The sequence below is a fragment of the Equus quagga genome, chromosome 11 (genome assembly GCF_021613505.1).
Source record: "Equus quagga isolate Etosha38 chromosome 11, UCLA_HA_Equagga_1.0, whole genome shotgun sequence".
NCBI lineage: Eukaryota > Metazoa > Chordata > Mammalia > Perissodactyla > Equidae > Equus > Equus quagga.
The window spans coordinates 97,725,670-97,750,336 of NC_060277.1; the positions used below are offsets into that span (position 1 = coordinate 97,725,670).

At 38.8% G+C, this 24,667-nt stretch overlaps 1 protein-coding gene across 7 annotated transcripts in view; it reads right to left on the bottom strand.

The window, feature by feature from the left end:
* GJC1 (gap junction protein gamma 1) overlaps positions 1-24,667 on the bottom strand; it is a 44,753-nt gene that overhangs the window by 13,468 nt on the left and 6,618 nt on the right. For 2 of the 7 annotated variants that reach the window (XM_046677749.1, XM_046677746.1), the window contains exons 1-3: positions 11,913-12,100; positions 5,396-5,457; positions 2,984-3,095 (exon numbers count right to left, since the gene is read on the bottom strand). The exons of 3 other annotated variants lie outside the window; for them this stretch is intronic. The gene's annotated coding sequence lies outside the window, so the exon portion shown is untranslated. Of the gene's footprint in view, positions 1-2,983; positions 3,096-5,395; positions 5,458-5,554; positions 5,732-11,912; positions 12,101-14,970; positions 15,061-24,667 lie in introns of those variants that run through there. 2 more of the 7 variants (XM_046677747.1, XM_046677748.1) reach the window with 2 other exon arrangements.

The window sequence follows — 24,667 nt, forward strand, 5'->3', positions numbered from 1 at the left end:
ATCCTGGGCGCGGACATGGCACTGCTCATCAGGCCACGTTGAGGCAGCGTCCCACATGCCACAATTGGAAGGACCTACAACTAAAAAATATATACAACTATGTACTGGGGGGATTTGAGGAGAAAAAGCAGACAAAAGAAAAAAAAAAGAAGATTGGCAACAGTTGTTAGCTCAGGTGCCAATCTTTAAAAGAAAAAAAGAACTAGGAGGGAACATATTGAAAACGCCCAAGATATCACATAGGGCCAGGAATAAAATTTGTGTTCCTACTAGCCAGACTGGAGACACCCTAACACATGGGGCATCAAATAGAGTACTCAGAAGGGTACTGCCTCAGAAGAGGGGGAAATGAGTGCTTGACTAAAGGTTTTCTGCCACCCTCCCCCCAATGAAGTTTAAAAGCAAGCCTCAGAGAATCAAACTGTTTTCAGAACTTAAATGAATCCAGAACAAAGCTCAAAAATATTTAAATACAAAAAACATAAACCAGAAGCCAACAACATAAAATACACACTATTTGGCATCCAATAAAAAATTACCAGGCATACAAGAAAATATGATCCATAAGGAGAAAAAAAATCAATAGATATAGATCCAGCAATGACACAGCTAGAAGTAGTATAAAAGGACATTATTAAAACAGCTATTACAAACACATTCCATGTGTTCAAGAAAGTAGAAGAAAGCATGAACATGATAAAGAGAGACATGGAAGATATAAAAAAGACTGAAACTGAACTTCTAGAGATGAAAACTACATCTGAGATGAGACAATGCTTAAGATTTAAAACTTGAAGGCACAGCAACAGAAACTATCCAGGATAAAACAGAGAGAAAAAGGACAGGAAAAAAGTGAACAGAGCATCAGTAAGCTGTGAAACAACTAAGCAGCCTAATAAGTGTTATTACAATCCCAGAAAAAGGGAGGGAGCAGCAAAAATGTTTGTAGAGATAGCGGCCCAAAATTTTCAAATTTGGTGAAAAACAGAACCAGAAACTTAACCAGAAATCTCAGGTATAAGACACTTTAGATAAGAACAAAGACGAGAATGACAGATTTCTCAATGGAAACAATGTAAGCCAGATATCAGAGCAACACATTTAAGATACTGAAAGAAAAAAACAGTATTCTATATCCAGCAAAATGATCTTTCAAAAACAAAGATGATCCTCCCCACGGGGGAGGTGTCAGAGGAGGCCTAGCAGAGAGTCAGGATTTTTACCACTGTCCAGTGGTAACGAGGTCACCTCCCCATGGTGTCAGTGGAGGTGGGAAGAGGAGCAGTAATGAGGCACCCCTGCACCTCCCAGCCAGTATCAGCGAAGTATGAACTCCCACAGTCACCAACCCAGCGGTAACAAAGAGCCCATCACCATCCCTCAGTGTCAAGGGAGCCAAGAGGGGAACCTGGACTTCCACCCCAGCTGGCAGTAATAAGACAGTACCCCCTCTGCCCTGTCAGAGAATTATCAGAGGAGATTTGCAAATAGAGAATATTCAAGTAAGATCTAGAATCTCTTAAAAAAAAACAATATACAAGTTTCTATAAAAAGTCACGTGTCACACCAAGAACCAGGAAAATCTTAACTTGAACAGACAATACCAGGATGACATGATAGTAGAATTATATGATGAGGATTTTAACAGCCTTCATAAAAATGCTTCAACGAGCAATCATGAACACACTTGAAAGAAAAAGTACAAAGTCTCAGAAAGAAAAGATATAAGAACCAAATGGAATTTTCTGAAAAAGACGATCACCAAAATAAACAAACTCAGTGGATGGGACTGACAGTAGAAGAGAAAGGGCAGTGAAAAGAATCAGTGAACCTGAAGATGGAACAATAGAAATTACCCAATTTGAACAACAGAGAGAAAAGAGACTGGGGGAAAAAGGAAAAGAACACAGCTTCAGAGATGTGCAGGACTCAATAAAAGATCTAACATTCATGTCATCAGAGTTACAGAGGGAGAACACAAAGAAGATGGGGGTAAAAGGGTATTCAGAGAAATAAGGGCTGAAAATTCCCCAAATTTGGCAAAAGACACAAATCTACAGATTCAAGTGAGCAAAGAGCAAACAGGATAAACCTAAAGAAATTCATGTCAAGACAACTTTCTGTAAGTTAAAGACAAAGAAAAATACATGAAAGCAGCGAGGGAGAAACATTTCACTAATAGAAGAAAATTAATTTAAATGACAGAGGATTTCTCATCAGAAATTATGGAGGCTAGAAGGCAGAGGTACACTACATTTTTCAAGGGCTTTAGTAAAATACTGTCAATCCAGAATTCTACATCTAGTGAAAACATCCTTCAGGAATTAAGGAGAAACCAAGATAATCTCAGGTGAAGGGAAACTAACAGAATTTGTTGGTAAGGAATCTTGGAATATCAGGAAAGAAGAAGAAAGAGTAAAAATATGGGTAAATATAATAGACTTTCCATCTCTTTGGGCTTTCTAAATTATGTTTGATGACTGAAGCAAAAATTATAACACTACCTAATGTAGTTCTCAATGTATGTAGAGAAAATATTTAAATTATAAACGGGGGAGGGTAAACATACGTACAGGGAGTTAAGATTTCTATACTTCACTTGAATATGTAAAATGTGACACCAGTAGATTGCAACATGTTATGTATATACAATGTAATACCTAGACAACCACTAAAAAAGCTATACAAAGAGATATGCTCAAAACACTGTAGATAAATCAAAATGGAATTCTAAAAGATGTTCAAGTAACCTACAGGAAACCAGGAAAACAAAAAAACAAAAAGGAGAACAAAGAGGAAACAAAAAATAAATACTATAAGCAACCTGTTTACCACAGTTAAAATTAAAAAGACTGACCATACTGAGTGTTGGTGAAGATGTAGAGAAACTGGTACTCTCATACACTATGAATAGAAATGTAAAATAGTATAACCACTTTGGAAAATAGATTGGCAGTTTCGTAGAAGCTAAACATATACCTACCAATGATCCAGCCATTCTGCTCCTGGGCATTTATTCAACAAGTGAAACCATATGTCTGTAAAATCATTTGCACATAAATGTTCATAACAATTTCATTTGTAATAGCCAAAACCTGGAAACAACACAAATGTCCATCAGCAGGTTGCTGAATAAACAAATTGTGATATACTCATATACAATGGAATACCACTTAGCAACAAAAAGAATAAACTATTAATATGTACTGCATGGATGAATCTCAAAATAATTAGGTGAAATGAAGGAAGTCAGGTGAAAAAGAGCACACACTGTATGATTCTATTTATATAAAATTCTAGAAAGTGCCAACTATAAAAACAGAAAGCAGGTTAGTGGCTGCCCATGGATGAGTTGTGGGTAGGGTGCAGGGAGGGATAAGAAAGAGGGATTACCAAGGGGTAGGAGGAACCTTTTGGGTAAGATGGATAAGTGATTGTGGTGATGGTTTTATGGGTGCATACGTACGTCAAAACACACCAAACCATATACTTTATGTGTAATTTATTGTTATGTCAATTATACCTCAATAAAGTTGTTAAAAAATAAGATGAAATAAAGACTTTTTCAGACATACCAAAGCTGAAAAAAGTTATCCCCAGCAAGTGAGCACCACAAGAAATGTTAAAAGAAGTCTTTCAGGGGAAAAAAAAATTAGCATCAGATGGAAATTTTATTCTACACAAAGGAATGAAGAACACATAAGTATAAAAGACATCTGATATCTTTTCTTATTTAAAACAGCCACAACTTATTGTGAGATTTATGATGTACTTTTTATACATACTTCTTTTACATAGAGGTAAAAGCATGAAAATAATACCCCAAAAGGCTGAGGGAGAAGAAATGGAAATATACTGTTGTAAGGTTATTATACTATACAGGAAGTGGTTTAATGTTATTCGAACACAGACTGTGATAAGTTAAAGAAGGATACAGTAAACCTTAAATCAACCCCTAAAATAACAAAACAATGTTATAGCTAATAAGTGAACAAAGGAGATAATATGGAATCATAAAAAATAAATGAGACCAGGCTGGCCCAGTGGCACAGCGGTTAAGTTTGCATGTTCCACTTTGGTGGCCTGAGGTTCGCCGGTTCGGATCCCGGGTGTGGACATGGCCCTGCTTGGCAAGCCATGCTGTGGTAGGCGTCCCACATATAAAGTAGAGGAAGATGGGCACAGATGTTAGCTCAAGGCCAGTCTTCCTCAGCAAAAAGAGGAGGATTGGCAGCAGACGTTAGCTTAGGGCTGATCTTTCTCAAAAATATAAAAAATTTAAGACTTTTAAAAAAATGAGACAAAAAAACAAATAGGAAGATGGTAGATTTAAACCCATATCAATAACCACATTAAACGTAAATGGTCTAAACATTCCAATTAAAAGGCAGAGATTGTCAGACCGGATTATATAAACAAGATCCAACTATATGCTGCCTATAAGAAACCCACTTTAAATATAAAGCCACAAAGAGATTAAAAGCAAAAATACAGAAAAAGATGTAACATGCTAACAATAATCACAAGAAATCTGGAGTGACTATATATTAATGTCAGACAAAGTAGATCTCAGAGCAAGGAATATTACCTGAAATAAAAAAGGTCCTTTCATAATGATAAAGGGATCATTTCACCAATAGGACATAAAATTCCTAAACGCTTATACATATATTAACAGAACTTCAAAAGAGATGAAGCAAAAACTGACAGAATTAAGAGGAGCAACAGACAAATCCACAATTAATAGCTGGAAATTTCAACACCCCTCACTCAATAATGCACAGAACAAATAGAGAAAAAACAGTAAATGTATAAAAGACAAACAATACTATCAACAATTGACAGAGTACATGTACCAACAGCAGAAGAATTCATCTTTTTTCCCAGGGACACAGAGAACATTTACTGAGATAGACCATATTCTGGAGCATAACGAAAGCCTCAATACACTTAAAATGGTTCAAATCATACAAAGTATGTGTTTTGATCACAATGGAGTTAAATTAGAAATCATTAAAATTCAGGTATCTTCCCCTATTCTTTTTTTGTTTGTTTTTGAGGAAGATCAGCCCTGAGCTAACATCTGCCACCAATCCTCCTCTTTTTGCTGAGAAAGACTGGCCTGAGCTAACATCTATGCCCATCTTCCTCTATTTTATGTTGGACGCCTACTACAGCATGGCTTGCCAAGCGATGCCATGTCCACACCCGGGATCTGAACCTGCGAACCCCGGGCCGCTGAGGTGGAACTTGCGCACTTAACCACTGTGCCACTAGGCTGGCCCCTATTCTCTCTCTTACCACTGAAAAATCTCCATATGGATGTCTTATCAATTGGAACCTGTTCCCAAAAGAACTAATTCTTTTCTTCTTCCCCTATATCCCAAAAACTTACCTCCTAGACTTCCATTACCAATTAACATTTTGACTTTTTTCAGAAAGCAATCCTTACTTTCCCTATAAAACAAACAACAAAACACAATTCAGGATTTACTGAACACGTATGTGCCAGGAACTAACTAAACTGAGTGTTCATTTCCTCACAAAATCTTACCTTTTAGATAAGAAACAGGTTCAGAAAAGTAACTAAGTCAAGTCACAGCTACTGGCACAGGTTGGTTCAACAGGTTAAACTTCGAAGTCTTCTGTTTTCACTATACTATATTCTCTTAACTCCAATATCTAATAAGTCATCAATCTATGAATTATTACTTTATGATGCTATCAAATACATCACGTGCACCTAAATCTGAGTATCTGAAATATCTGAAGAATTGAAAACTTCCTATGAAAATTACCTAAATGACTAATAATTGATGATGGTGAATAAACTATGGTAACATCCACATGATGGAACACTACACACACCAATAAGCCTTCTTACCATCAATTTACCAAAACTACCTTATTGACACTGACAACTTCTAAACTGCCAAATTCAGTGGTCAATTTTCTTAGCCATCTTTTAAGCCATATTTGGTAAGTGATAACTCCTTCCTCCTTGAAATATTTCTTTTTTTCACTTGGCCTCCCTGATACCCTATTATCCTGTCTATTATTTTTCAGTTTCTATTTCAGCCTCCTTCTCCTTTCCAAACCTCTAAACACATATCCTGATTTTTATCCTATCTTGTTAGCCTCTCCTTTTCAATGTTCTTTGCTGGTCCCTCTACCAGAATTCAAGCTGTAAATAATGTCCCATTTACTCTAACATGTCTCTTTAACTTCGGATCTGAAATTTAACATACCCCAAACCAACCCTTCCATCCGCCAAAGACCTACCTCCATCTTCAGATTTCCCAGTCTCAGTAAATGGCTCTACTACACTCAGGCAGTTTCTTGGGCCAAAATCTTCAAGTCAACCTGACACTTTTTTTTCTCACTCCATAGCCAAACCATCAGCAAATCCTGTCAGTTCTATCTTCAAAATATATCCATAGTCCAACCACTTCTTTACCTCCACTGCCACCACTCTAATCCAAGCTACTTTCATCTCTAACCAGATTCTTGTAAAAATCTTCTAACTGGTCCCCTAGCTTTTATACTCATCCCATTCAAACCTACTCTCCAAAAAGCAACCAGAGTAAAGCTTTTAGGAAGTAAGTCAGATCATGTCCCTATTCTGCTCAAAACTCTCTTGGAATAAAACCCAAACTCTTTACCACAGTCTACAATACCCTTTATCATATAGCCATCAGTTCACTTTCTCATCTCACTGCATTCTCCCTCCTGCCCATTCTGACTCAGGAATACCTGCATCCTCACTGTTTCTCAGATCACACCAAATATGCCAAGGTTTTGCCTCAAGACTTCTGCACTTGCTATTTTCACTGCTTTGAACACTCTTTTCATAGATATTGGCAAGGCTCTCTCACTTCATTCAAGTCTTTGCTCAAAAGTCACCTCCTTAATGATACTTTCCCCAGACCACTTCCCTCTAAATTAACATCTGTCATTCTCCAGACCTTTTACTCAGCTTTAATTTTCGTTATAACACTTAACCCTCACATAATATATGTAATTTTTATTTTATAATTTTATTGTTTATAGAATGTAAGCTCCCCAAAGACAGGATTTTGTTCTTTTATCTCCAGTATCTAAAACCCCACGGCCCAGCAGAGGGTGGTAGGTTCTCAATAAATCTCTGTTCAGGGCTGGCCCTGTGGCCGAGTGGTTAAGTTCGCATGCTCCACTGCAGGCGGCCCAGTGTTTCATTGGTTCGAATCCTGGGCATGGACATGGCACTGCTCATCAAACCATGTTGAGGCAGCGTCCCACATGCCACAACTAGAAGGACCCACAACGAAGAATATAATACAACTGTGTACCTGGGGGGCTTTGGGGAGAAAAAGGAAAAAAAATAAAATCTTTAAAAAATAAATAAATAAATCTGTTCGATAAATTAATTTAAACATTTAGAAAAATGTTCATGATATATTAACTGAAACCATAAGATACAAAACAGAATTATCCCAATTTTGTGAAAACAACTAAAATTTAGGCATTAAAAAGCCATAGAGGGGGGACCGGCCTGGCGGCGCAGCCGTTGAGTGCGCACGTTCCACTTTGGTGGCCCAGGGTTCGCTGGTTCGTATCCAGGGTGCAGACATGGCACCACTGGCAAGCCATGCTGTGGTAGGCGTCCCACATATAAAGTAGAGGAAGGTGGACACGGATGTTAGCTCAGGGCCAGTCTTCCTCAGCAAAAAGAGGAGGATTGGCAGCAGTTAGCTCAGGGCCAGTCTTCCTCCAAAAAAAAAAAGTCTCCAATGTTAGAAAAACAAAACAAACACCATAACCAATACTGAAAAACAATGAACTGGGGAGAAAGTTTTTAGTAACTCTTATAGGCAGAGAGCTAATCCCTCTAGTATATAAAGAGTCCCCTCCCCCTAAATCTACGAAAAAGACAACCAACAATCCAATAGAAAATGGGCAAGGGACACAGACAGACATTCCACAGGAAACAAAACGAAACAAACACAAATTCCCCTTAAAAAAGATACACAACACAGATGAACTCTGAAAACATAATGCCAAGTGAACGAAATCAGACACAAAAAAGCCACAAAGCCACGTATTGTATGATTCCATTTATATGAAATGTCCAGAACAGGCAAATCCACAGAGACAGAAAGTAGATTAGTGGCTGTCAGGGGCTACTGGAAATGGGATGCGACTATTAATGGGTATGTGGCATCTTTTTGGGATAATGAAAATATTCTGGAATTAGATCGTGGTGATAGTTACACAACCTCGAGAAAACATTAAAAACCACTGAATTATACACTAAAGGATGAATTTTAAGGCATGTGAATTATATCTCAATAATAAAACAAACTACTTTGAAATACAACTCCTCTCTTATCACATTGGCAAAAATCCAAAAGTTCGGAAGGCTGTGGAGAAACAAGCGCTCTCGTACATTGTTGATGGGAGTGCTATAACCTCTGATGGCAGTTAGGCAATATCTAACAAATTTACAAATGCATCTATCCTTTGACCCAGTAATCTCACTTTTGGGAATAATCACACTATAGCACTGTTTCTACAAGCAACTCAAAGCTCCACTGTCAAGAGAATGGCTAAATGCACTATGATCTATCTACACAGACTATCACGTGGGTGTAAAAAATAATGAAGAATATTCTCCTTGCATAGAAAGATATCCAAGACATTTAATTAGTGAAAACAGCAAGGTCTATAAGTTTATATATTATATGCCTTTTATATAAAGAGGAAAAAACAACAATCTGTGTTTTTGCTTATATTTCTATAAAGAAACACAAGGATATATTTGAAAAAAGAGGGGCCGGCACAGTGCCGCAGTGGTTAAGTGCGCACGTTCTGCTTTGGTGGCCTGGGGTTCGCCCAGTCGGATCCCCAGTGCGGACATGGCACCGCTTGGCAAGCCATGCTGTGGTAGGCGTCCCACATATAAAGTAGAGGAAGATGGGCACGGACGTTAGCTCAGGGCCAGTCTTCCTCAGCAAAAAGAGGAAGATTGGTAGCAGATGTTAGCTCAGGGCTAATCTTCCTTAAAAAACCCAAAAAACAAAAAAAACCCGTAATGAAATGGGGGGAGGAGACTAAGGAGGATGAGGAGGGTGAAGACTCTTGATTATGTATCTTTTTATATTGTCTGGTTTTTTGAACCAAATAAATATATTGCTTTTTTTTTTTAAGATTGGCATCTGAGCTAACAACTATTGTCAATCTTTTTTTTTCCCCTCCCCAAATCCCCCCAGTACACAGTTGTATACTTTAGTTGTGGGTCCTTCTAGTTGTGGCATGTGGGACGCCACTTCAACATGACCTGATGAGCGGTGCCAGGTTCACGTCCAGGATCCGAACTGGGGAAACCCTGGGGCACCAGAGAAGAGCGTGTGAACTTAACCAGTTGGCCACGGGGGTGGCCCTTATATTGCCTTTTTAAAGAAAACATCTCGAAAGGCATTCCATGCCCTACAGAATAAAGTCTGCTTGAGATTCTTAAAAAACCTTTTTTTTATTTTTTTGCTGAGGAAGATCAGCTCTCAGCTAACATCTGTGCCAATCTTCCTCCATCTTAGATGTGGGTCGCCACCAGAGATGGTGGACAAGTAGTACAGATCTGTGCCTGGGGCTGGCTCCATGGCCGAGTGGTTAAGTTCACGCGCTCCGCTGCAGCAGCCCAGGGTTCAGATCCTGGGCGCGGACATGGCACCGCTCATCAGGCCACGTTGAGGCGGCGTCCCACATCCCACAACTAGAAGGACCTGCAACTAAGATATACAACTATGTACCGGGGGGTTTGGGAAATAAAGCAGAAAAAAAAAAAAAAAAAGATTGGCAATAGTTGTTAGCCCAGGTGCCAATCCTTAAAAAAAAAAAAAAAAGGGGGCTGACCCCGTGGCCGAGTGGTTAAGTCTGCGCACTCCACTGCAGACAGCCCAGTGTTACGTTCGAATCCTGGGCGTGGACATGGCACTGCCCATCGAGCCATGCTGAGGCAGCGTCCCACATGCCACAACTAGAAGGACCCACAACTAAGCATACACAACTATGTACTGGGGGCCTTTGGGGAGAAAAATGAAAACAATAAAAAAAAAAAAATTAAAAAAAAAAAAGGGGAAGATTGGCAACAGTTGTTAGCCTAGGTGCCAATCTTTAAAAAAAAAAAAAAAAAAAAGATCTGTGCCTGGTATCCAAACCCAAGAACCTGGGCAGCTGAAGGAGAGAGTGTGCTGAACTTAACCATGGAGCCGTGGGGCCAGCCCCCTATTGTAAACTTTCTTCCTTTTTTTTTTAGTGAGGAAGATTGGCCCTGAGCTAACATCTGTTGTCCATCTTCCTCTATTTTGTATGTGGGATCCTGTCACAGCATGGCTGGATGCGTGTTGTGTAGGTCCACACCCAGGATCCGAACTGGCAAACCCTGGGACACCTAAGCAGAGTGCACAGACTTACCAACTATGCCACTGGGTCAGCCCCTGTAAACTTTTTTTTTTTGAGGAAGATTAGCCCTGAGCTAACTACTGCCAATCCTCCTCTTTTTGCTGAGGAAGACTGGCCCTGAGCTAACATCCGTGCCCATCTTCCTCTACTTCACAGGTGGAACGCCTACCACAGCATGGCATTTACCAAGTGGTGTCACGTCCACACCCGGGATCCAAACCGGCGAACCCAGGGTCACCAAGAAGCAGAACGTGCGCACTTAACCGCTGTGCCACTGGGCCGGCCCCCATCCCCTGTAAACTTTTTAATGTTAAACAAAAAATCTATTTTTCAAAAATTAAATGTCTTACAAAAACCATTCATTTTGTTTTACTTCATATTTTAAAATATATTTATATTTTACATCAATGTACACTATCCATTTTCACACATGCATTTGTTTTCCGCTCCCTTAACCTCACTTCCCCAGGGCATCCTCAGGGTTTACTCTCTCACTTCATTTACGCTTCTTTTCAGATGTCACCTCCTGTGGTGGTGACGCCTTCCCTGACCACCTACTTACAATAATATCTTTCCATCACTCTTACACTCTTATCCTGCCTGTTTCCTTCAGAGTACTTAACACTACCTAACACATTTTTTATCTGTTAATGTGTTCCTTATCTGTCACCCCAACAGAATTTAAGAAAGGACTTTGTTCTTGTATCCCTGGCACTCAGAACTATTCACTGAGTGATTTAATAAATTTGAATCTCTGCTCATTGCTTTTCCTCCACTTTAAATTTTCTTTCCACAATTTCCTACCTGAAAAAATTTTCATCCTTTAAGATTTAGCTTACTTCAAGTTTCCTTGACCTCCTCAATTATATCTTCCCCAGAAAGCCCAGAATAATTTTTCATTCCACCAATATCAGGACTTAACGCTGTTAAATCAAGGTTAGTGGTATGGGTTTCTTCTCCTGGACTATGAGTTCCGTGAGACGAAAGTCCATGTCTTGTTTTGTTCTGTTTTCTTCTCTCCCCAAAGCCCCAGTACATAGTTGTATATTCTAGCTGCAGGTCCGTCTAGTTGTTCTATGTGAGCCACTGACACAGAATGCCCAGGAACCAAACCTGGGCCGCTGAAGTGGAGCACGCCAAACCTTAACCATTACACCATCAGGGCTGGCTCGGAAAGTCTATGTTTTTAAAAAATTCTGAGCCCCTAGCACCTAGTACGATGCCCAGGACACAAAAAGCACTCAATGAATTGTGCTATATTAAACAGAAGATCTGAATGAATTTGTACGAGGTAGAAAATATAAAACATGTTCACCAATACAATCATATTTCATGACAGAATACAATGAATGGTATAAAAGTACAAAATGTGAAAATACTCAGAGAAAGAAAAGAGATATTCCTATGAATTGAAAAGTAGAAGCTGTCAATTATGCCTCAACAATGCTGGGGGGAAAAAGAAAGTATAAGCTTACTGCAGAAGACAAGTGGGTCTCTGAAGGATGGGTATGGTTTCACCAGGCAGAGCTGGGGTGGGAAGTAGAGGCAAGGCAGATGGAGAAAACGGTGTGAGTGAAAAGTCGCATAAGAAGGCTCTTAGACTGGAACATGATGGAGGATGTTTGGGAAGCAGTTGTAGAGAAGGCTGAATAGGGAAGTCAAAGACCAGTCTGCATAGGGCCTTAGCACACCACGGAACCTGAAATTAAAGCATGTAAGTAATGAGTAAAGCTTCCTTAAATGTGGTCTAGAGACCAAATTTATCAGAATTATCCAGAGCACATGCTGAAAAATGCCAATTCCCAGATCCTACTTCCCCAACTCCCACTGCCAGGCCTACTGAATCAGAATTTACCCAGTCTTCTATGTGAGACATTCAAGTTGTTTACAATGGTTTGCTATAATACTTATAACTTTGCACACATCCCTAATTATAGATTTAGGATAAATTTCTGAAAGAATTGCTAGGTCAATGGTTGCAGAAATTGTGAAAATTTCATGTTATGTGTTAATAAGAAAAGGTCAACTTCTTTGCCCACTATCTCTCCAAAAATTGTAAGGTTTTGATATGTATTACCAAATCACCCCTCCAAAAAGCTGGTACCTATTTATATTTCTACTATCAGAGTATGAGGATGTTGGTTTCCTCACTCCCTCACCAATGAACTCAATATATTTTTTAAAAAAGAAGGTTTGAGTTAATCTGAGTTTAAACTGTAAGAAGTTTTAGACTGTCACTAATCATTAGGGAAACGCAAATAAAAGCCACAATGTGATACCATTTCATACCCATCAAGATGGCTACTATATACAAAAAAAGTGCTGACAAAGCTATGGAGAAACTGGAATCCTTACTGTGCACTGCTGGTGGGAATGTGAAGTGGTGTAGGTGCTGTAGAAAACATAATAATATGTAATTATGGTTCCAATCTCCTCAAAATATTAAATATAGAATTACCACATCATCCAGCACTTCTACTTCTGGATATACACCCAAAAGAAACAAAAGCAGGGAAACAGGTATTTGTACACCCATGTTCATAGCAGCATTATTCACAATAGCAAAAAGGTGGAAGCAACCTAAGTGTCCACCAATCAATGAATAAAATATGGTATATAAATATAATGGGATATTATCCCACCTCAAAAGGAAGGAAATTCTGACACATGCTACAACATGGATGAACCTTGAAAATATTACGCTAAGTGAAAGAAGTCAGTCACAAAAGGATAAATATTATATGATTCCACTTATATGAGAAGAGGTACCTAGAGCAGTCAAATTCATAGAGACAGAAAGTAGAATGGTGATTGCTAGAGGCTGGGAAGAATGGAGAATTAGTGTTTAAAGGGTAAAGAGTTTCAGTTGGGAAGACAAAAAAGTTCTAGAGATGGATGGTGGTGATGGTTGCACGACAATGTAAACGTACTTAATGTCAGAACTACATAAAAACGTAAAACGTAAAAACAGTAAATTCTATGTAATGTATATTTTACCACAACAGTAAAAATGTAAAAAAATGTTTTAGACTAAAATTCATTCATGCAATTAGTATTTATCTACCATCAAAATCTTGCAATCTAGTAGTTTACAAGAAATTTACAGACACCTTTTAAAAACTACACTTGTACTCAAGAGGTATTTAACGTACAGTTACACACGCTATGCAACAGAGGACCAGAGGAAGGTAATGGAATCATCTGTTAAAGCTGAAACATACTGTACAGCCTAGTGACTCTACAGGGAAACGCTTTACTTTCCAGTTTATCTGATTCATTTTTTCCAACACAATCTCTTTACTACAATATTGGCCACAAAAACACTGTTAATCCAAAAATATCATTTTCATATATCTTTGGAAAAGTCTTTCTAATAAACTCATGTAAAATAAAGCTCCAAAGGGTTTCAGATTAACAACTAAAAAAAACCCATAACTTGGGGCTGGCCCCGTGGCCAACTGGTTAAGTTCGTGCGTTCTGTTGCAGGCGGCCCAGTGTTTCATTGGTTCGAATCCTGGGCGTGGACATGGCACTGCTCATCAAACCACTCTGAGACAGCGTCCCACATGCCACAGCTAGAAGGACCCACAATGAAGAATATACAACTACGTACTGGGGGGCTTTGGGAAGAAAAAGGAAAAAAATAAAACAACCCATAACTTGTCCCCTGTCAATTTTTAATGCTCACTAAACTAAAACAATCCAGAAATTAAAAAATTTTAAATAAGTAGTGCTATTCTAAATGTTTTGCAAATGCAACAACCAAGTCCAAATGGGTCAGAGCCAAGTTTTAATCTCCTTCTCATTAAAAAAAAACTTTAATAGGTAGATCTTTTTTTTTTTTTTAGGAAGATTAGCCCTGAGCTAACATCTGCTGCCAATCCACCTCTTTTTGCTGAGAAAGACTGGCCCTGAGCTAACATCTGTGCCCATCTTCCTCTACTTTATATGTGGGATGCCTGCCACAGCATGGCTTGCCAAGCGGTGCTATGTCCACACCCGGGATCCGAACCAGCGAACCCCGGACCGCCGAAGCGGAATGTTCGAACGTAACTGCTGCACCACGGGGTGGGCCCACGTAGACCATATTTTAAAATGTTAATTTCTCTTCTAAACAAAAACAAAATCCAGGATAAACTAAAATTAATATTAAAAAAAATCATTCCTAACATTGAATTTTGTGAAACTGAGACAGAGCAAGTACTGAACAAGGAGCCAAGAGATTCTAACAGGTGCTTCAGGAAAAGTATTTCCATTTTTTCATTTGTGAAATAAGTGGAGAATATCAGATTAGATGATTTCTAAGGTCCCTTCTATTAACATTTGATGAAAATCACCTCAGGCAAAGTAAAATTCATAAAACCACCAACAAATCACGTGGAATTCAAAACTCTAGGGACAGGAAAGAAGCGAAGTAATGGCAGTGAAATTAAACAACAGTAAGATATCAAATTGTCAAAAAGGCATTTCCCAAACAGTTATCCCAGAAAATTTGTGGTTGGGCTAAACTGAAAACTGTCAATCTTGACTCACCAGGTTTCTAAGGTATTAACTACTCGGCATCTCAGATGATGAGCTGGGCGATCCACTAAGGACCACGCTGAGGACTCACGCTGCTCAATGAGACTGCTGCACGTGCAGGGACAAGGAGCCGATTAAAGGGTTTACAATGAAGTTGTGTTTAACTGGAATGTTTTAAGTGGAAGTTAATTCTGCATGAGCGATAATGGATATTTAATAACTAGCTAGTGACAATTTCTAAGCAAAAGCATTACAGCAGCTAAGTAGCAAACAATAATCTATGCATTACAAACATGAAAACGACTCTTTTTCAAAAGAGTTCTTGGCTATGGACAATATTTGAGAAACACAAAATATAATTTGTTGTGAATCAAATTATAAAATCTAATGGAGAAAAAGTTTAAATCTTGGCTCTATCATTAACCAACAAGGAAACAAAATACACCATTGTGGGCTGAAGTATCAATTTGCACTGGCAAAAAGCCATTCTATTTGAATCTAAGAATCTTCAGGAACCAGCTGGAGAAGTATGGGGAACCTGGGATAATGCATTCATTCACAGTGCATCGTAAGTGGCACCGTCTTCATGTAAAAAAGGACAGCATTGGTACACTTGTCCAAAACAGCCTAAGCTCAGGTCAAACCAATTGTCTGAAGAATGATCAGTCAAGGGAAATGAATACGTGTAAGACAAACTAAAAACAAATGTATAATATTTCCAATATGACTAGGTTCACAATACAACATTTGCAAAAAAAACCACTGTCATACACTGATGGCAAGGGTGGTCTGATGCAACCTTTTTGGAAGGCACTGTGGTAACATTTATCAAGAACTTTAAAATGTTTATGTCCAGGGCTGGCCAGGTGGCACAGCAGTTAAGTTCGCACACTCCACTTCGGGGGCTGGGGTTCGTCATTTGGGATCCCAGGTGTGGACCTACGCACTGATTCTCAAGCCATGTTGTGACAGGCGTCCCACATATAAAACAGAGGAAGATGGGCAGAGATGTTAGCTCAGGGCCAATCTTCCTCAGCACAAAGAGGAGGATTGGCGGCAGATGTTGGTTCAGGGCTAATCTTCCACAAAAAAATAAAAATAAAAATAAAATGTTTATGTCCTTTGATCAATAATTCCACACCTAGTAATTTATCCTAAATAAACGCCCAATAAAAGAAGAATTTTACATAATTTGAAATGATGAAATACCATACAACCATTACAAATCTTGTTTTAGAATACAGATCACAAAATTCAAATGTCTATAATTACATAGAGACAAAAAGTAGATTAGTGGTTGCCTAGGCCTGAGAAGTGGGGGAATAGGAGTGACTGCTAATAGGTACGGGGTCTATTTTTGGGGGAATGAAAATGTTCTAAAATTAGATTCTGGTAATGGCTACACAACTCTGTGAATATATGAAAACATTAAATTGTATACTTTAAATAGGTGAACTGTATGGTGTGTGACTTATATCTCAATAAAGTTGTTTAAGACATTTTTTACACGTCTAGATACCAGTGAGGTGATACAAGTAACTGAAATAGGAAAATGGGGCCTGGAGAACACAGGTCTCCACTAAAGGGGGGGGGGGGGCTACTGTTTATTAGCTACAGCTGTGGGAGTTACCAGCCTGTCATATCTTTCAAAAGAAGTCTTCAATCGGGATTTTTATGTGAAGTCTGACTTTCTGGTAAATTTTTGATTGAAGCATAAAATACCTACAGAAAGATGCACAAATACAAGTGTACAGCTCAATGAATTTTCACAAACTGAACATGCCCATGTAACCAGCACTGAAATCAAGAACAAAACATTATCAGCCACCTAGAGCCATAATCATGCCCCTTTCTACCCAAGGGAACCATCATCCTTACCTATAACAGCACAGATTAGTTTAGCCCAGGGCCAGCTTTGGCATTTTGGTAATTCTTTGCTGTGGGAGAATGTCCTGTGCATTGTAGGATGCTTTGTAGCATTCCCAGCCTCTTTCAGTTGTGACAACCAAAGATGTCTTCAGACATTGCCAAACACCCTCAGGGGAACAATATCACAGCACGTTGAGACCTATTGGTTTAACCTGTTCTTGACTCTCATATAAATGGAATCATACAGAATGGACTCTCTCATACCGCAATCATAAAGAATATACTTTTGGGGGCAGCCCTATGGCATAGTGGTTAAGTTTGGCACAGTCCACTTTGGTGGCCTGGGTTCGCAGACCAACACTACTCATCAGCTATGCAGTGGTGGCAACCCACATATAAAGTGGAAGAAGACTGGCACAGATGTCAGCTCAGGGCTAATCTTCCTCAAGCAAAATAAGAAGATTGGCAACAGATATTAACTCAGGGCTAATCTTCCTCAGCAAAAAAATATATATATACTTTTGTGTCTGACTTCTTTTGTTCAATACCTGTTGTGAGTCACCAATCTTGTTGCATTTAGCTCTAGTCTGTTCACTCTCTTTGCTTTATTATAATGTCACTGTGTGGATATATCATAATTTATCCATTCTACTGCTGATGGGCATGTCAACAGTTTCCAGTTCAGGGCTAAAAAAGCTACTACGAACATTTTATATATGTCTTCTGGTGAACACATGTATAGATTTCTGTTGAATACCTAGAAGCAGAATTGCTAGTCACAGGGCACACACACATCAGCTTTAGCAGATTAGTACTTTTCCAAATAGGAGTTGTATGAACTTACGCTCCTAGCTGTCTCCTTTTTTTTCATGTTGGCAACTAGTAGAAGAACAATTTAAATAATATCTTATTGGCTGAATAAAGCCTGCCAATTTGTGACCTGTTTTAAAAGAACATCTCATTAAGAGAGAAAACGCTCATCCATAGTAGAAACAAAAAAAAAAACCAAAACCCCTCGACTAACATAATATGCCTGAGTGGTAGAAATACACCAACATTAACAATGGCCTATGGATGTTTTCTCTTCTATTTGCTTTTCAGTATTTTCTACAATAAACATGTTATAATGGAGTTGGCAAAGCTTTACCATGCAAGAAAAGCCCTGGAAAAAAATTTAAAAAGTAGATAGGGTACAAATTTCGTAATATTTGCACACATTCATAAAGATCTAACTAAGTGATGCATATATCACAGAAAAGTGTACCTATCTCACAGAACCTTTGGTACAGTTAAAACATTGCCTTACATAAAGGAGCCCAAGCCAGAACTTACATAAAATTCCACTCCAGGGTAAAATATAGGATGGTGAGTCTGGAGGGTGATTCTTAATTTGTAAGGATATATCAAAAGATAGCAGTACTCTGAGATGATGTCTTTTACGGCAGCTTAGTACCATATGCTGCTCTTCTCATTCCTTTAGAGACTCACTATAAAACGATCCAGAGCAACACAGAAAATTAACATATCCAATATTCCCTTGAAATACATTGTTGCTGCCATTGCTACCTGCTGGTTATTGACTGTCTAATATTGAGTATTTGGACGGCATTACTGTTATTTGAGAAATTGATTATTAAAACAGCCACCAAGAACTCACCAGTCTCCATTATAAGCGAGTTCTATTAAATGTTTACTTGACATGTGAAAATACTACAAAACTCATACTTTCTGTCCTAATCATTTCATTTCATTTTCTCTCCATACCACCAAGGATTCTTCTGTTGGGATAAGAATATGCCCAGGAGATTCAGTCAAACCCAAAAGATACATCTCCTGAGAGAAAATACTAAATGTTAATATCTTGCCCTAGACAGATTTATTTTTTTTTTTTTAAGATTTTATTTTTTCCTTTTTCTCCCCAAAGCCCCCCGGTACATAGTTGTATATTCTTTGTTGTGGGTCCTTCTAGTTGTGGCATGTGGGACGCTGCCTCAGCGTGGTTTGATGAGCAGTGTCATGTCCGCGCCCAGGATTCAAACCAACGAAACACTGGGCCGCCTGCAGCAGAGCGCGCGAACTTAACCGCTCGGCCACGGGGCCAGCCCCCTAGACAGATTTTTTTTTTCAAAAGGACTTGGTAAGTGCTGGTCTCTCTCCCTTTTTTAATTTTTATTTATTTATTTTTTTTAGATTTTATTTTTTTCCTTTTTCTCCCCAAAGCCCCCCGGTACATAGTTGTATATTCTTCATTGTGGGTCCTTCTAGTTGTGGCATGTGGGATGCTGCCTCAGCGTGGTTTGATGAGCAGTGCCATGTCCGCACCCAGGATGTGAACCAACGAAACACTGGGCCGCCTGCAGCGGAGCGCACGAACTTAACCACTCGGCCATGAGGCCAGCCCCTAGACAGATTTTTTTAAACCAAAATATTCTGTTACTTTAAGGCTTTGAGGATTAGCTGAACTGGAATCTTACCACTACTCTGAGCACTGATCTCATCTCCATTTTCCTATCTCAAGAAACTGTGCTGATAAGTACGTAATTTCAAACCACGAAGGCAAAAAAACAGTTTCCTGAGGCAAAATAAAAACCAGTAGGAAATAAAGCTTCTAACTATTAAAAGCATCCTACTTGAGAGAAGTAAAGGCCAATATCCCTGATGAACACAGACGCAAAAATTCTCAACAAAATTTTGGCAACCCAAATTCAGCAATACATCAAAAGGATCATACATCACGATCAAATGGGATTCATACCAGGGACACAGGGATGGTTCAACATCCGCAAATCAATCAACATGATAGACTACATCAATAAATTGAGGAATAAAAACCACATGATCATCTCAATAGATGCAGAGAAAGCATCTGACAAGATCCAACAGCCATTTATGATAAAAACTCTTAACGAAATAGGGATAGAAGGAAATTACCTCACAGAAAAAAGGCCATATATGACAAACCCACAGCCAACATCATACTCAATGGGCAAAAACTGAGTGCCATCCCCCCGAGAACAGAAACAAGACAAGGATGCCCTCTATCACCACTCTTATTCAACATAGTACTGGAGGTTTTGGCCAGAGCAATTAGGCAAGAGAAAGGAATAAAAGGAATCCAAACAGGAGTGAAGAAGTGAAACCTTAGCTGTTCACAGACGACATGATCTTATATATAGAAAACCCCAAAGAATCCATTGGAAAGCTATTAGAAATAATCAACAACTAGAGCAAAGTTGCAGGGTATAGAATCAACTTACATAAATCAGTAGCATTTCTATACTCTAAACGAACAGAAAAAGAACTCAAGAACACAATACCATTCACAATTGCAACAAAAAGAATAAAATACCTTGGGGTGAATTTAACAAAGGAAGTGAAAGACCTATACAACAAAAACTACAAGACTTTCCTGAAAGAAATGGATGATGACATAAAGAGATGGAAAGACATTAAAATGTCCATACTACCTAAAGCAATCTACATATTCAACGCAATCCCAATCAGAATCCCAATGACATTCTTTACAGAAATAAAACAAAGAATCCTAAAATTCATATGAGGCAACAAAAGACCCCGAATTGCTAAAGCAATCCTGAGGAAAAAAAACCAAAGCTGGAGGCATCACAATCCCTGACTTCAAAACATACTACAAAGCTACAGTAATCAAAACAGCATGCTACTGGTACAAAAACAGGCACACAGATCAACGGAACAGAATTGAAAGCCCAGAAATAAAAGCACACATCTATGGACAGCTAATCTTGGACAAAGGAGCTGAGGGCATACAATGGAGAAAAGAAAGTCTTTTCAACAAATGGTGCTGGGAAAACTGGAAAGCCACATGTAAAAATTGACCATTCTTTTTCACCATTCACCAAAATAAACTCAAAATGGATCAAAGACCTAAAGGTAAGAGCTGAAACCATAGGCTTCTAGAATAAAATATAGGCAGTATGCTCTTTGACATCAGTATTAAAAGGATCTTTTTGGACACCATGTCTTCTCAGACAAAGGAAACAATAGAAAGAATAAACAAACGGGATTTCATCAGACTACAGAGCTTCTTCAAGGCAAGGGAAAACAGGATTGAAACAAAAAAACAACCAGCTAATTGGGAAGAAATATTTACAAGTCATATATCCGACAAAGGGTTAATCTCCATAATACATAAAGAACTCACACAACTCAACAACAAAAAGATCAAACAACCCAATCAAAAAATGGGCAGGGGACATGAACAGACATTTCTCCAAAGAAGATATACGGATGGCCAATAGACGCATGAAAAGACGTTCATCATCACTGATCATCAGGGAAATGCAAATCAAAACTACACTAAGATATCACCTTACACCCATGAGAATAGCAAAAATAACCAAAAGAGGGGCTGGCCCCATGGCCAAGTGGTTAAGTTCATGCGCTCTACTGTGGCGGCCCACGGTTTCGCCGGTTTGGATCCTGAGCACGGACATGGCACCACTTGTCAGGCCACGTTGAGGAGGCGTCCCACATGCCACTAGAAGGACATGCAACTAAGATATACAACTATGTAGGGGGGTCCGGAGATAAAGCAGAAAAAAAAAAAAAGATTGGCAACAGTTGTTAGCTCAGGTGCCAATCTTTAAAACAAAACAAAACAAAAAGTAAATGTTGGAGAGGTTGTGGAGAAAAAGGAACCCTCATACACTGCTGGTGGGAATGCAAACTGGTGCAGCCATTATGGAAAACAGTATGGAGATTTCTCAAAAAATTAAAAATATAAATACTATATGACCCAGCCTTCCCACTACCGGCTATCTACCGAAAGAACTTGAAATCAGCAATTCCAAAAGTCCCATGCACCCCTATGTTCATTGCAGTGTTATTTACAATAGCCAAGACATGGAAGCAACCTAAGTGCCCATCAACTGATGATTGGATAAAGAAGATATGGTATATATACACAATGGAATACTACTCAGCCATAAAAAAGGATACAATCACCCCATTCACAACAACATGGATGGACCTTGAGGGTATTATGTTAAGTGAAACAAGCCAGATAGAGAAAGACAATCTCTGTCCGACTCCACTCATATGTGCCAAGTTAAACATGCAGACAAAGAGAACAGATTATCGGCTACCAGGGAAAATGGGGGTGGGTGGTGGGCACAAAGGGTGAAGTGGTACACCGACAACACGACTGACAATAATGTACAACTGAAATTTCACAAGATTGTAAACTATCATAATCTCAATAAAAAGTTTAAAAAAAAAAAAAAGCATCCTACTTGGGGTTCAAAATCCTAAAGTTGCTTTAAATTTCTCATTGAACTAGTAACCATAATTAACTGGTAGCCAAAATAAATCTATCTAGTAGAATGCTTTGCAAGCTATGTACATTTAATTTTCCTCCGAGGCAGGATATACCTCAAATCATAAACATATTTTTCCATCCTTTTTTCCTTTTCAAAGTTCAAATATAATAGGATACAATGGCTTCAGATGCACAGTTCACTAAAAGAAATGAGATACTCCCCCAATTCCTAATAATTTTTCCAAACTTAAAAGAAAGTTTTCCTTTTCAAGTGAACCAGAGAAGTGCAGATCTGTTTGAACAACTCAACCTATAATAAATACAAAGCTGTCACTCTGAATAACATGAACATCTACTGAAATGGAATGTGAGGTCAAAGCAAGGCATTTGAGTTAGACAAACAACACACTGGCCTCTCTCACTAAAGCATTTTCTATTCAAATCTAGATAGGCTAATCAATCAGGTCTTTTAAAAATAGATCCCAAGAACTAACACTTCTGACTTTATAGGCTTAAAAATCACTTTAAGAAAGAAACAAACACCCTTATCACCCAAAATCACAAACACACAGTTTCATAGGTTCATGCACTATTAGTGGTAAAAGAAACGTTAGAGATAGACTAGGCTAGTAGTCCCCAACTTTTAGAGTCTGAGGACCTTTATGTAACTGCAAAAGATTTCCTGGAGCCCTATGCCCTATATAATAGTAGTTATACATTTATTATCTGTCTCTGGTGAAAACACATAAAGATAAAACTCTATCATAAACTAGTAAAGCTTTATTTATTTATTTATTGAGGAAGATTAGCCCTGAGCTAACTGCTGCCAATCCTCCTCTTTTTGCTGAGGAAGACTGGCCCTGAGCTAACATCCACGCCTATCTTCCTCACACCCGGGATACGAACCGGTGAACCCCGGGCTGCCAAAGCAGAACCTACGCACTTAACTGCTGCGCCACTGGGCTGGCCCCCTGTAAGATATTATTTATGCAGTGCATTGATACTACTTGCATGGATTCCAAGGTTATCTTTCAACTATTTTGCAGTGGCCCATTGTTTGACACCACAGTATGAGATTAATATCCTTATTTTACTGAAGAGGATACTGAAGATCATGACTCGTTTAAGATCACACAACTAATCAGTTGTAAAGCCTAGAATACAACTCAGAACCTAATGATCTTTTGCTATACTATGTGGATTTAGCGTTTCCATTTCATTTCATTTATTTATTACTTATTTAATTAACTTAACTTGAAGGCCACACAGAAAGTCACTGAAAAAGTTGATAGTGATATACAAGCAATATCTGAAGAAAAGATCCCATTTAAAATAGCAATGAATTGGGGCCGGCCCCGTGGCTCAGTGGTTAAGTTTGCATGCTCTGCTTCGGTGGTCCAGGGTTTCACTGGTTCGAATCCTGGGCATGGACATGACACCGCTCATCAAGACATGCTGAGGCGGCGTCCCACATAGCAGAACCAGAAGGACCTGCAACTAGAATATACAACTATGTACTGGGGGCGCTTTGGGGAGAAGGAAAAAAAAAAGAAGATTGGCAAGGGATATTAGCTCAGGTGCCAATCTTTAAAACACAAAAGTGAAAAAAAAAACAAAACCATAAACATACAAGAAAACAGGGATTTTTTGTCTTAATAATGTGAGTAGAGAAGATTTTTCGAAAATGACACAAAACCTAGAGGTCAAATGAAAGAAATGACAAATTCAATTCTATAAAATGTAACTCTGGAAAACAAAAAAAACTATAAACAACTCAAAAGATATACTGAATGTTTAAAATTATTTGCAATTCTTAGAATAAAAGGCTAATTTCTCTAAAGACCACTCAATAGGAAAATGTGCAATGGATATGAAGAGACAGTTCTCAGAAAAAGATATATAAATGGCTTTTAATGACATAATATGAAAAGATACTCAATATCACTTATAATTAAAGAGTTACAAATTACAACTACATCAATATACTTTCATTTATCTGACTGGAAAAAGATTTAAAAATTGCGAGGCTGGCCCTGTGGCCAAGTGGTTAAGTGTGCATGCTCCACTTTGGCGGTCCAGGGTTTCACTGGTTCGAATCCTGGGCGCGGACATGTCACCACTCATCAGGCCATGCTGAGGTGGCATCCCACATGCCACAACTAGAAGGACCCACAACTAAAAATACACAACTATGTACCGGGGAGCTTTGGGAGAAAAAGGAAAAAAATAAAATCTTAAAAAAAAAAATTGATAACAGATCACTGACAAGGAAGGGTGTACTGAAAGAGGCACTCTTTATCCTTTATTGGAAGTGGTGGGGTAAGCTGGTACAGCTTCTATAAGAGACCACATGGAAATAACCATCAAAAATCAAAATGCAGAGGGGCTGGCTGCGCGGCCGAGTGGTTAAGTTTGCGCGCTCCGCTGCAGACGGCCCAGTGTTTCACTGGTTCGAATCCTGGGCGCAGACATGGCACTGCTCATCAAACCATGCTGAGGCAGCGTCCCACATGCCACAACTAGAAGGGCCCACAATGAAGAATA